The sequence below is a fragment of the Onychostoma macrolepis genome, chromosome 25 (genome assembly GCF_012432095.1).
Source record: "Onychostoma macrolepis isolate SWU-2019 chromosome 25, ASM1243209v1, whole genome shotgun sequence".
NCBI lineage: Eukaryota > Metazoa > Chordata > Actinopteri > Cypriniformes > Cyprinidae > Onychostoma > Onychostoma macrolepis.
In genome coordinates, this window is record NC_081179.1 from 6,541,524 (window position 1) to 6,555,294 (window position 13,771).

A 13,771-nucleotide genomic window follows, 5' to 3' on the forward strand; every position below is an offset into this window, starting at 1 on the left:
GGTGTTATGCGCACGATCAGTATGTTATTCTAAAGAAAAATAATGCTTTTCATAGTCAAAATGTAATAACTTTCTCCACATCTGAAATGACTTTTGCTAATAATATCATGGTCTAAATATTAGATGATAATCATTCCATGTTGCCTTTTAAAGAATGCAGCTCCAACACTAATTAATATTAATTTATTATTAAAGCAGAATCAGTGATTGTTCGATATGATAAGTCAGCGGTCACAGATCACACGCATCTCTCATAATGTCTCCCAGAAATTTAATTTCCTCTGTTTTCTTCCACATCTGATAAGCTGCCATTGGAAAGGAGCAACAGTTCATAAAAACCTTCGAAAAGTGCAAAACTTCAATTTCCTTCAATCTGCATCTGTCTTTGCTCATCTCTCTCCCCGTCGGTCGCCGCAGCTCTGCTCTTCTGGTCTCATCTGGGCGTGTGTGTTTGGCTCTGAAGGTCTGCTGGGATGTTGACAGCGCTCTTCAGGTTGACTCGGCGTTGCGTAAACAGAGATTAGTGACCATCCTGGCTCTTAATTAAAGTCAGAAAGCTGCCAGGGGACACACCAGGCCATCAAATATTAATCTAGACAGTTCCCGCAGCAGGCCGGCCCTCCACTCAGGGGGTTCCAGCGGGTGTGTATCACCATGATGTGCTGTCGCACATGGTCCAGAGGGATCACTGAGTGTCATGACAGATCAAATGATGCAATGGAACTGGAGGGGGGAGCGAGATGCCAGTGAAACATTCAGATGACGGCCTGTGAATGTCTTTCTTCAGACCCTGCCGACAGCCCGTAATTAGCCTATATGTTTCATTCTGAGGGATCACGTCCACATCTGACGGAGGTCTCAGTGACATCGGCTTCTTGCCTCTCTGTAGCGTCTCTGATCTATTGGACTATAAGAACGACACTGTGATTTAAGGTGTTTATGTCATAGGCTTTAGATGTGGTACTTTAGGGTTAAAGAGCTAAGGGTTTAGGATTAGATTTAGTCTTCAAGTTTGTAGACTTTATAGTTTAGGATTTACATTTAGTCATTTGGTAAATGGACTTAGAAACAGTAATGGCCAAAAAGGTTTAATCTTGGATTGTAGACTTAGAGGTTAAAGGGTTAGGGTTGAAGTATGGAGTTTAGACACTGAGTCATTTTTTAAGGGTTTATGTTCACAATTTAGGTTTTAAATGAGTTTAAGACTTAGTGAAAGAGCTCAGGATTTGTATTTAGTCTGAATGTTTTTTTTGTTTTTTTTTCATTTCTTGACTTTGGAGTTTAGGGTTTAGGCTTTGGAATTTAGATAGGGCTGCACAATTAAACACACTGGATAAAAGACATTTTGTCTAACTGATAGTGTTGTCACTCTGTTGCGCATGATAGATATGTTAAACGCCAAACGTGTCAAAAGCAGAACAAAATAGCGGTACTCGTTTGAACTGCGCGCCACATTGACCTTTTATCCGCTCCCCACATAAGAAAACAGCGCAGCGCGAGCTATTGCGTTTATTACAGTAACCAGTCGCGATCACGCGCTAAACAACGCTGTGAAATCCAGTAAGAAGCACTCGAGTTCAGCGCAAGAGTTCTCCAGTACAAATCACGTCTCTTTAATTTAAACTAGTTTAAAGCCAAATAAATCGGAGCGGTTATTCTCATCAACACTACTGATGCAGAAAGCAGCAGAAACAGTGCAGCAACGATCCAGTTAGAAGACGTTTCAATCCACAAATCGCCCACATTTACCGTAGTTTTACTGTAGTAACACTAATGGTAGCAATAGGTGGCAGAAAAGTAGGATATTCATATTGAGTATTATTATATTAGTAATATACTAAATATGTTAAGAGTAATGGAATATAATTCCATTATTTTGTTAATTATTCTGTCAATTGATATGGATTTGAAATTGACTGAATGTCTTTAGGCTACTGTTTTTCAATGCAAACACCATGGAAACCATATAGTTAGGCTACTTTTTTTTACCATGATAATAAGGTGCTGTACTTTTGGTTTTCACTTACAAATGTATAAAAGATGAGGCTGCTACAGTTTTCACAGTGGTACTGTTTTGTTAATAAAAATAAATGTACATCTGCATCCCAACTCAAGCTCCTGCTACTCTGAACTCAAGCTCCTGTTCTATTTTTGTTGCATTTCTAAGAGACAAAACTTGTAATATTATTATTACATGTTCAGTGCTACCAAATCAGGTGCTGGTGTCACTGCTTTCGAATGTTAGTCTGGAGTCCTGATAATATAAATTGTACTGTAAAATGTTACTGTAGTTTGAAATTTCATCTGTTTAATTGTAAATTAAATATATAGCTTTAGTAAACCATTTTTTTTTCCTTCTTTTAGTTTTAGTATAACATTATTTATTTATTTTGTTTAAAGAAGAAACCAAATCAATGTATAGTTGACATTTGAGGCTCAGTGCTATAGAAAAGCAATAAAAGTTCAGGAAGAGTGTTTTCAGCCTTTTATATATATATATATATATATATTCTATAAAAATATGGCATGCAGCTTCAAACAATGGCATAAATATGTTCAAAATAATTGTTATTAATAATCGCAATTACAATTTCAAGGGAATAATAGACAATTATGATTTTTGTCATAATCGTGCAGCCCTAAATTTAGATATTAAATTAGCTTTTGTTTTAAGGGTTAATGTTCAAGTTTTAGGGTGTAAATGTGTTTAAGACTTAGTTAAAAAGTTCAAGATTTGGATTTGGTCTGAAGGATTTAGTTTTGTTTTGGAGTTTAGACTTGAGGGATTTTTTTATTTCGATTTTTGAATGGAGTTTAGGATTTAGGCTTTGGAATTTAGACATTTAAAATAGTTTTTGTTTTAAGGGTTTATTTCCAAGTTTTAGGATTTAAATAATAATAATAATAATTCATTACATTTATATAGTGCTTTTCTGGGTGCTCAAAGCGCTTTACATGAAAGGGGGGAATCTCCTGAACCACCATCAGTGTGCAGCATCCAGCAGCCATGATGATGGACAGAGGCCAATGGGCAAATTTGGCCAGGATGGGGAACAAATACTGTTGTTACTGATAGAGTTTATGGTTTAAAGTAAGGTATTAAGGGTTTAGGGTTTAGATTTAGTCATTTTGTAGGTTCTTTTATCGAAAGTGACTTATAAATGACCAACATCGCAAGCAGTCTCTCATAGAAGAGCCAACAATACCACAATTTTAGGATTAGTTTTAGGGTTTAGCGTTACATTTAGTCTTTACTATTTAGATTGTAGATTTTGCAGTTAAAGGTTTAGGATTGCGGTTTAGAGATAAGACTTTAAATTTTAGTTTTAAGGGTTTATATTCAGGTTTTGAGATTTAAATGTGTTTAGGACTTTAACTTAGATTTAAAGAGTTCATTGTTTGGATTCAGTCTGAAGGTTTGTTTACGCTTTGTTAAAATAGTTTTGTTTATGACTTAGTTTAGTGTTAGATGTTAATTGAGTTTTTAGGGTTTAGGTTGTTGCTGTTGGAGTTTAGAGATTAAAGTTAAATATTACGGGTTTGGGATTTAGATTTAGTATTCTGGGTGTAGGTTGTAGGATTTATAGTTTAGGTTTTACATTTATTGATTAGATGCTTTTTATTGCAAGCCATCGCACATATGAGAGCCAACAATCCTACAGTATTAGCGTTTTGGAGTTTAGGATTGAGGTTTAAAGTTAAGACAGTATTGAGTGTTTGTTCAAGTTTTAGGATTTATATGTTGTATTTAGGATTTAGTTTAGGCATAGAATTAGAATATTAATTTAGTTTTAAGGGTTTAGGTTGTTTTTGTTAAGAGTTTAGGGTTCAGAGTTAAATATTAAGGGTTTAGTATTAGATTTACTCTTTAGGTTGTAGGATTTAAATGTAGACATTTCGTAGATGCTTTTATCCGAAGTGACAAATGAAGAACATTGCAAGCAATATCTCATACAAGAGCCAACAATACAGCAGTTTTAGAATTCTATTTTAGGTTTTAGAGTTAAAGATTAAAGGTTTATGGTTAGATTGAGTCTTTGGTTATAGGCTTTGGTGTTAAGTTTAGAATTAGTCTTAGTCTTATAAGGATTTATATTTAAGGCTTTGAAGTTTCAGTTTTAGTTTATACTGGAGTTTAGAAATGAGGATTAAAGGTTTAAAATTAAGTAGCCATGGGTTTAGCATTAGATTTCATCTTCAGGATTTAGGTTGTTCACTTTAAGAGTTTTACAGGTGTAGGATGTAGATTTAGTGCTCATGGTGTTTTGTAGTGTTCATTTTTACAATTGTTTTTTATTCCACCTTTCAATCAATATTTCATCATGTCATTTTCATTCATTTTAGCCTGATTAAATTGTTTAATTTTCCTAAAGTTAAATAAAATATTTGATATTTTTTATTTGCATTTAAATTCATTTGGAATAATTTATTGTATTAAATAAAACTGGATTAATTTAATATATGTATATATATTAGTATATGTATGTATGTATGAATGTGTGTGTGTGTGTGTGTGTGTGTGTGTGTGTATGTATATATATATATATATATATATTTGAGGTGTATTTTCTTGTCTCATCATATTTTCATCAATGGTATTTTTAATACCACCTGTTTATTTATTTTTCATCTTGTCTTCATTATCATTGAAAAATCAAAACCCCTCTGTTAATGATTGCATTTGATGATATTAACACTATACTTTAAAGAATTAACAAATAATGACTTCATATTTGTCAACACTGTTCACATGTTTATATAATCTCTGAGAGGATTTAACAGGTTTTCTTGCTCTCTCAGTAATGTTGGGGCTTTTATTAATTATAACGCATAAAGGTGAAGTTGAGGTGCCGGAAGCACTGTCAACAACTGTTATCAATAGCGCTGTGATTGGTGGAATGAAATGAGCAGAGATGTGGGGCTACTGCTGTTGTTGTTGTTGGTGCGGTGTGTCTTTAAGAGGGGGCGTCGGAGCAGAAAGGGTAGGAGTAGATTTGTTAGCTTGGTGATTAATACTGAACCCATCTGAAAAGCAAAGCTCAGAGTGTGGGCACCACGTTTAATTGGCCTGTTTGAGGCACGACCTCACAGGAAAGAGTCGCAAGACTTATGTCTACAGGATACACATGTACACACACTCATCCTCATCCTATTTCCTTTCCTTCATCTCTGATGTCATTCAGCTGTTTGTGTATTATAGAGGTAGGAAGCATTAACAATTTACGAGGATTGCTTTAGTGCGCAACGGTCTTGTGGCTCTCAAGGTTGTGGAATACGGTGATAATGATCTTGTTCTACATTGATCTGCTGCAGTCATCCCGGGGTTTATATTTTTTTCAACATCCTGTTTGTCCAGCACATGAGTATCAATAAAATTAGAGCGGATGTATCTGGTAAAGTGCATCCTCGGATCATGAAGACGAGCGGTTTTACTGGTTACTCTGGTCCATATGAGTGATCAATAGTTTCTGACACACCCTGATGTTCTCTGCAGCTTCAGAAGAACCTCGCTTAGAACATATTAGGAGTTCAGTTACATTTATTTAAAGGGGTAGTACACCCCAAAAAAATGAAAATTCTGTAATCATTTACTCACCCTAAAGGTGTTCCAAACCTGTATGAGTTGCTTTCTTCTGCTGAACACCAAAGAAGATATTTTGTAGAATGTTGATGACCAAACAGTTGCCGGCAGCCATTGACTTCCATTAATTTTATTCCATACTATGTAAGTCAATGGCTACCGTCAACTGTTTGGTTCTTTAAAATCTTCTTTGGTGTTTAAGAGAAGAAAGCTACTCATACAGATTTGGAACAACTTGAGGGTAAGTAAATGTTTATGGAATTTTCAATTTTGGGTGAACAAAATTTGGTTCTAAATTCTGAGTGGTTACTAGGGTGTTAATGTTCCATTGCTAACGTGTTCTGAGTGGTTGTTAGTGCACTGCTATACAGTTGCTAAGGTGTTCTGAGTGGTCGCTAGGGTGCTGCTGTCCTGCTGCTAAAACATTCTGAGTCATTTTAAGTGTGCGGCTATACTCTATGGTTGCTAGGGGAGTTCTGGATGGTTGCCAGGCTGTTACTGTTCCATTGATAAAGTATTCTGAGTGGATGTTGTTATAGAGTTGCTAAGATACTCAAAGCGGTTGCTAGGCTGTTACTATTCCATTATCATGTTATTGTGCTGATAGTGTATACGGTTGCTAAGCTGCTCTGGCTGGTTTCCAGGGTGTTACCGTTCCATTGATAAAGTACAGTGAGTGGATGTTGCTATACAGTTGCTAAGGTGCTCAAAGTGGTTTCTAGGGTGTTACTATTCCATTGATATAGTATTCCTAATGAATGTTGCTAAGGTGTTACTATTCCATTATCATGTTATTGTGTTGATTTTTGAATAATTTACCAATAATTCAACTCGATGAGAAATGCTCATATTAAAATCTTTGACTTTCAGTTGTAACCAGTAGTATACTGGCAAAGCTGAAGGAGACATTCAAGATCACTTGGAGAACAATCAGGAGACTCCGGCCTCCATTTGTTCTCCATTAATGTTATTGCCGTCTAGGAGAAACAATTGAGATATTAAAGACATCTCCGTTGGGATTTGTCTCGCCTATGGGCAGATTTGATCACAGTGTAATATGAATGAAAACAAGCACTTTTTCTATACGTATACAATACTTGCATGCTTGTTTTGTCTCATTTCTTTCTCATCTCTCTCTCTTATCCACGGCGCCCTTTATGTGCAGCGAGGGTTTAATTCCGATCTGAGCAGCGGATCAGTTAGTGATCCTAGAGCTGAGAGATATAAATTCATTTCCCATGTCCCCCCTCCTGTTCTCGCCTGGTTTCCACGGCAACAGCAGAGAGACGGAGGGTAGTCTATTGGCTGTAAAATCTCACGGTGCACTAATGAAAACGCTTCAGGAAGTATATACAAAAACACACACATGCTCATTGACAAAAAAGTCACTTTTACTACAAGTATTATGTCTTTACAATGGAAAACAATGGTAGTCTTTGAATTACCTATGCATGATATGTAAATACTATGTAAACTATGATAGCCATAGTATTACCATCTGACACTTTGTCACTGTACTTTAAGCGAGGCCAGTAACATCAAAGAAAACTGTCCTGAGACGAGACAAGAAGAGTGATTTGGTTCTTCTGATGGTGGGAAATGTTTTTCAGCTGTCTTCATACGGCGTCTGAGATCTTTACCTGACAGCCGAGCTGTTTACACCACAAACAGAAGACATTTTAGACAGGAGACATTTCTTGCTTACATGCATCTGTGGAGTCATATATGAGGCGCTGGTTTAAAATGGTGCCTTCCATGCGGGGAGAAACATGAAATATTGAGATAAATATAAACCTCTGGAGCGTAAATAGAGTGTAACACAACGGCGTGTCTACCTTCAAAACAATGAGCTCTAAGGAATATAGACTGATTTTTATGGGCTTCGCTGCCTGCTGGGTAAACATTCTGTCTCCTTAACGCATTTGAAACTCAATAATGGAATAAAAGAAGTATGTTGGCGACAGAAAACGGTGTTAATGGCAAAAAATTGACCCCGTTTACTTTTGTAACGTACGTTCACGGTGTCATTGTGCGCGACCCGTTGGTGCGTGTTTTCCAGAGAAAAGAATGTTTATCTTTGTAATATTTTTCATCAGAATGTAATAACTTGCTTATCCTCTGAAACAGATTTTCTTTTCGGATGATGTCACAAATCCCTCTTGCTTTTCGGCCCTTGCTTTCAATCACCTGACTTCATGCTGGTATGCAACTTTTTTTTTTTTACAATTCAGTCAGTTCCTGATTGAAAAAATAAAGTTTTTCTTCATGTATTTTTTCATTGAAAATCCTTTTTCATGCCAGATTATTGAAGTAAAATGGGTTGCTTTCATGTTGATGTAAAACCAAGGTTTTGTGCTGCTCAGTGAAGATCCAAACACATGCAAAAACTTAGAGATTAATTAGATAATATTAAATCCAATTTCTGTAGATGTGATACCGATTTATAATAATAATAATAATAATTAAATTGAAACGATCATTTAAATTATGACACAATTTTATCAAATTTTCATCAATGAAAAATATTTTATTTAGTTTTAATGAAATAAGATCAATCAACTATAATAGTAAATTCTTCAGACTTTGTAATATTTTGAATCAATAAAGGTTTAATTGTACTTGATTATATTTACAGTCCAATTTTGTTGAAATCTTACAAGTTTTATTGAAATATGATCAATTATGATAGTGTTCATTTTATAGTTATTTTCATTAAATATGATCAATAATGTATAATTAAATTAGTTTTTTTGTTGATTTCTGTATCATTTCCAAGAATTATACTGTGCGTATTCTTAATTGATCAGATTTAAAGTCGTATTCTGTTGAAATAGAAATAATTGTATTCAAATATGATCAATTAAAGTTGATTAAAGTCCACTTTTGGTTGAATTATGACTATTTTCCAAAGAATTATAATTGTACTTGATTTAATTCTGTAGAAATCTATCAGTTTCAAGTAATTTTATTCAAACACTATCAATTCAATTTTGGTTTAATTCTATGTACTTTTCTAAGAATTGCAACTATATTTATGCTTGATAGATTTCATGTGTAATTCTGTTTAAATAGGTTTTAATTATCATCAATTAATTATTTTTATTTTGTTGAGTTCTAAGTTTTCTAAGAATTTTAATTATGCTTATTGATTATATTTAAAGTCTAATACTGTTGAAATCTGTTGGGTTTATAATCATTTAATCAAATATGATCAATCTAAGTATGATAAGGTCTAGTTCTGTTGGTTTTATGATAATTTAGTGCAGAACTGAGGCGGTTTGCTGAGCGTGGAGCAGCCTGCACAGATGATTTCTTCAGACGGTCCTGACAGCATTAGAGAGCAGAGCAGAGCAGAGCAGCGCAGCAGAAAAATCAATAGCAGCCTGGATAATTGATGCTCAGAGTGTGTATGAAGGTCAAACACGACTGCTGACTTCATGATGCGCAGATTACACTCCGCTGTCTGATATACTGGGATTTGCTGATCAGAATAAACAAAAACTCCTGCGCATTTCGAAAGAGAAAACACGTGTTCAGGACATGTACTCTGATAGTCTTCATAAAGCAGTGTTCCTCCATCAGTCGCTGATCTATTAGTATAACTGACCTTGGTTCGTGAAGTCTATTTTTGGACATCAGGCTTATGGAAATGACCAGGATCTGTGGCGTTTGGTCCTGAGAGCTTTCTACGGCCCAGGGGCCTGATTTAGATCCACCCACCACATTTAGAGGCCAGAAAATGAATGATGGATGTGATTATTTTACACAAATGCACTTGATACATACTTGACCTCCACTGGGTCAACTGGGACGAATCATTTTGAGGGCAAAAATTATGTTTAGTCCATAAATAGAGCTCTATTGTAGGAAATCCGCTGCTAATTTCCGTTGTAGCAAAAAAAAAAAAAATGCTGCTCTGTTGACGAACAGGTTCTGTTTGCTGTAATTAAGGAAGATAATGTTCCATCAGGGGAATTCATTACAGATAACATCTTGTTCAGTGTTATTGATGCTCAAAAGGCTAAAATAAATTCTACTATTTATCCCGGCAGTGCTTAAAAATGACAAGCCACCACATTTCCATAATACTTTGTTGGAAATATTTTATGTTGCGTTACGATATTTATTATGTCAGAGGCAGCCATTTAGTCATCCATTCTTCATCTGTGCGTGTGACAGACAAAAACAGACCAACATCTAGTTGTTTCGAGGCAGATAGTGAGACGCCACCTGAACGTTGTTGTTTGATCAATCCACTCAATAGTTTGTGCTGCGGTTGGCAATTCCATTGATTTTCATGTTTATTGAGTGCCTGAGGTGACAGAATGAGTTAAAACAAATGAAATGAGAATTGTGTTGTTATTTACTTACCCTCAAGTTGTTACAAACCTGTGTGCTGTTCGTTTTTCCATCAAACGAAATTTTGGAGAATATGTACAGAGATGTCTAGGAGAAACCAATAAATAACACCATAAAGCACTATAAAAGTTATCCATATGAATTTATTATAAGTCTTCTGAAGTCATATGATAGATTTGTGTGACGACAGACCAAAATTTATTTGCTTATCACTGAAGCAATGAGTGAATCATTAAGTCAGTGAGTTGAACTCAAGAACAGATTACTTTGATTCAGTCAACCGATGAGTGAACCATTGAGTCAAGTCAAGTCACCTTCATTTATATAACGCTTAAATACAGATTGTGTCAAAGCACTTTACAGTATCAAATAGGAAAATAATGTCAATAATGTAAAATGACACGATTAAACACTAAATTTTCAGTTAAAGACATTTCGTTGTTGAATTCAGTGATGACATCGTCCAGCTCAGTTCAGTTTAAATAATATCTGTGCAATCAAGTTGACGATATCGCTGGAAATTAAGTGTCCCCAACTAAGCAAGCCAGAGGCGACAGTGGCAAGGAACCAAAACGCCATCGGTGACAGAATGGAGAAAAAAAACCTTGGGAGAACCAGGCTCAGTCGGGAGGCCAGTTCACCTCTGGCCAGACGAACCAGCAGTTCAATTCCAACTGCAGCAAAGTCAGATTTTGTAGAGGACTCATCTGGTTCCCGTGGTCTTGTCCCGATGGCCGTCTAGGTGACGAGGGCTTCACTGGGGATCTGTCTCTGGGCTCATCTAGGTGTCCTGGTCTCTGGTGACGTTCAGGGCTGTAGAGGTCATCTCTAGGTGCTGATCCATCATCTGATCTGGATACAGACAGGATCCGGGTGACTATAGTGACCATCTGATCTGGATACGGACTGGATCGGGTGGCTACGTTGATCTCAGAATAAGAAAGAAACAGACTAATATTAGCGTAGATGCCATTCTTCTTACGATGTAACAAGTACATTGGTCTTATGGGAAGTGTTCCCGGTGACCTAATTAATGCAGCCTAACAATTCTTTAATGCATTTGAATATTAGAAGCGTATTAGTGTGTTATGTGTACGCCAGGTTAAAGAGATGGGTCTTTAATCTAGATTTAAACTGACAGAGTGTGTCTGCCTCCCGAACAGTGTTAGGTAGACTGTTCCAGAGTTTGGGCACTAAATAGGAATAGGATCTGCCGCCCGCAGTTGATTTTGATATTCTAGGTATTATCAAACGGCCAGAATTTTGAGAACGCAGCGGACGTGGAGGACTATAATGCAATAAGAGCTTGCTCAAGTACTGAGGAGCTAAACCATTCAGGGCTTTATAAGTAATTAACAAGATTTTAAAGTCTATACAATGTTTAATAGGGAGCCAGTGCAGTGTTGACAGAACTGGGCTAATGTGGTCATACTTCCTGGTTCTAGTAAGAACTCTAACTGCTGCATTTTGGACCATCTGGAGTTTGTTTATTAAACGAGCAGAACAACCACCCAATAAAGCATTACAATAATCTAACCTTGAGATCATAAACGCATGAATTAACATTTCTGCATTTGACATTGAGAGCATAGGTCTCAAATTTAGATATATTTTTAAGATGGAAAAATGCAGTTTTGCAGATGCTAGAAACGTGGCTGTCAAAGGAAAATTGCTATCAAATAGCATGCCTAGGTTCCTAACTGATGACGAAGAATCGACAGAGCAGCCATCAAGTGTTAGACAGTGTTCTAGGTTATTACATGTGGGGGTTTTAGGTAATTAATTAAGATAATTAACACCTCTGTTTTTTCAGAATTTAGCAGTAAGAAATTACTCGTAATCCAGTTTTTTATATCGACTATGCATTTCATTAGTTTCTCAATTTGGTGTATTTTACCGGGCCGCACAGAAATATAGAGCTGAGTATCATCAGCATAACAGTGAAAGCTAACACCGTGTTTCCTGATGATATCTCCCAAGGGTATAACATGTAAAGCGTGAAAAGTAACAGCCCTAGTACTGAGCCTTGAGGTACTCCATACTGCACTTGTGATCGATATGATACCTCTTCATTCACTGCTACGAATTGATGGCAGTCAGATAAGTACAATTTGAACCATGCTAATGCACTTCCACTAATGCCAACAAAGTTTTCTAGTCTATTCATAAGAATGTTGTGGTCGATAGTGTCGAACGCAGCGTTAAGATCCAGTAGCACTAACAGAGAGATACAACCATGATCAGATGATAAGAGCTGATCAAATGACCTCATTTGTAACTCTAATGAGAGCAGTCTCAGTACTATCAGAAGGTCTAAATCCTGACTGGAAATCCTCACAGATACCAATTTTCTCTAAGAAGGAATATAATTGTGAGGATACTCCCTTTTCTAGCATCTTTGACAGAAAAGGGAGATTCAAGATCGGTCTGTAATTAACTAGATCTTTGGGGTCCAGTTGTGTTTTTTTAATGAGAGGCTTAATACCAGCCAATTTGAAGGTTTTGGGGACATATCCTAATGACAATGACGAATTAATAATAGCCAAAAGAGGATCTATGACTTCTGGAAGCACCTCTTTTAGTAGTTTAGATGGAATAGGGTCTATCATACATGTTGTTGGTTTAGATGATTTAACAAGTTTATACAATTCTTCCTCTCCTATAGCAGAGAATGAGTGGAATTGTTCCTCAGGGGATCTATAGTGCATCTGCTGCAATAATGTAGCTGACGGCTGCATGGTTACAATTTTATCGCTAATAGTATCGATCTTGGAAGTAAAATAGTACATAAAGTCATTACTGCTGTGCAGTTGGGAAATGTCAACACCTGTTGATGCTTTATTTTTTGTTAATTTAGCCACTGTATTGAATAAGTACCTGGGGTTATGTTTATTTTCTACTAAAAGAGACGAAAAATATTCAGATCTAGCAGTTTTTAATGCTTTTCTGTAGGATAGGGTACTTTCCCGCCAAGCAATACGGAATACCTCTAGTTTGGTTTTCCTTCAGCTGCGCTCCATTTTCCGGGCTGCTCTCTTTAAGGCACGAGTGTGCTCATTATACCAGTGTTGGACTCTTTTCCTTAATCTTCCTTAAGCGTAAAGGAGCAACCGTGTCTAAAGTTCTAGAAAAGAGAGAGTCTGTAGTTTATTAAATAAAGTTTTTTTTCTGTGCTGTTGGATATGCTGAGGAATTGAGATAAATCAGGAAGATTACTTACAAAGCAGTCTTTTGCGGTAGAAGTGATGGTTCTACCATGCTTGTAACAAGGAGTAGGATTTACAGTTTTAGCTATATGGAGTTTGCACAAGACTAGATAATGATCTGAGATATCATCACTTTGCTGCAGAATTTCAACATCATTAATATCAATTCCATGTGACAGTATTAAATCTAGAGTATGATTTTGACAGTGAGTGGGTCCTGACACGAGTTGTCTAACCCCAATAGAGTTCAGAATGTCTGATCCTAAAGCATCTTTTTCATTATCAACGTGGATATTAAAATTAAACAATTAAGACTTTATCTGCAGCCAGCACTAATTCTGATAGAAAATCAGCAAATTCATTAATAAAGTCTGTATGGTGCCCTGTATACAGTAGCCAGTACAAACATCACAGGGGATTTATCATTAACACTTGTTTCTCTGGATAATGTTATATGAAGCACCATTACTTCAAAGAAGTTATACGTAAAGCCTGCCCTCTGAGAAATACTTAGAATATTGCTATAAATTGTAGCAACACCTCTCCCTTTACCTTTTGGACGTGGCTCATGTTTATAACAGTAATCTTGAAGGGTAGACTCATTTTAAATAATGTATTCATTTGG

The 13,771-nt window shown here is 36.1% G+C and overlaps 1 protein-coding gene across 2 annotated transcripts in view; it reads left to right on the top strand.

The window, feature by feature from the left end:
* lingo1a (leucine rich repeat and Ig domain containing 1a) overlaps positions 1 to 13,771 on the top strand; it is a 90,338-nt gene that overhangs the window by 20,629 nt on the left and 55,938 nt on the right. The window lies entirely within an intron of this gene.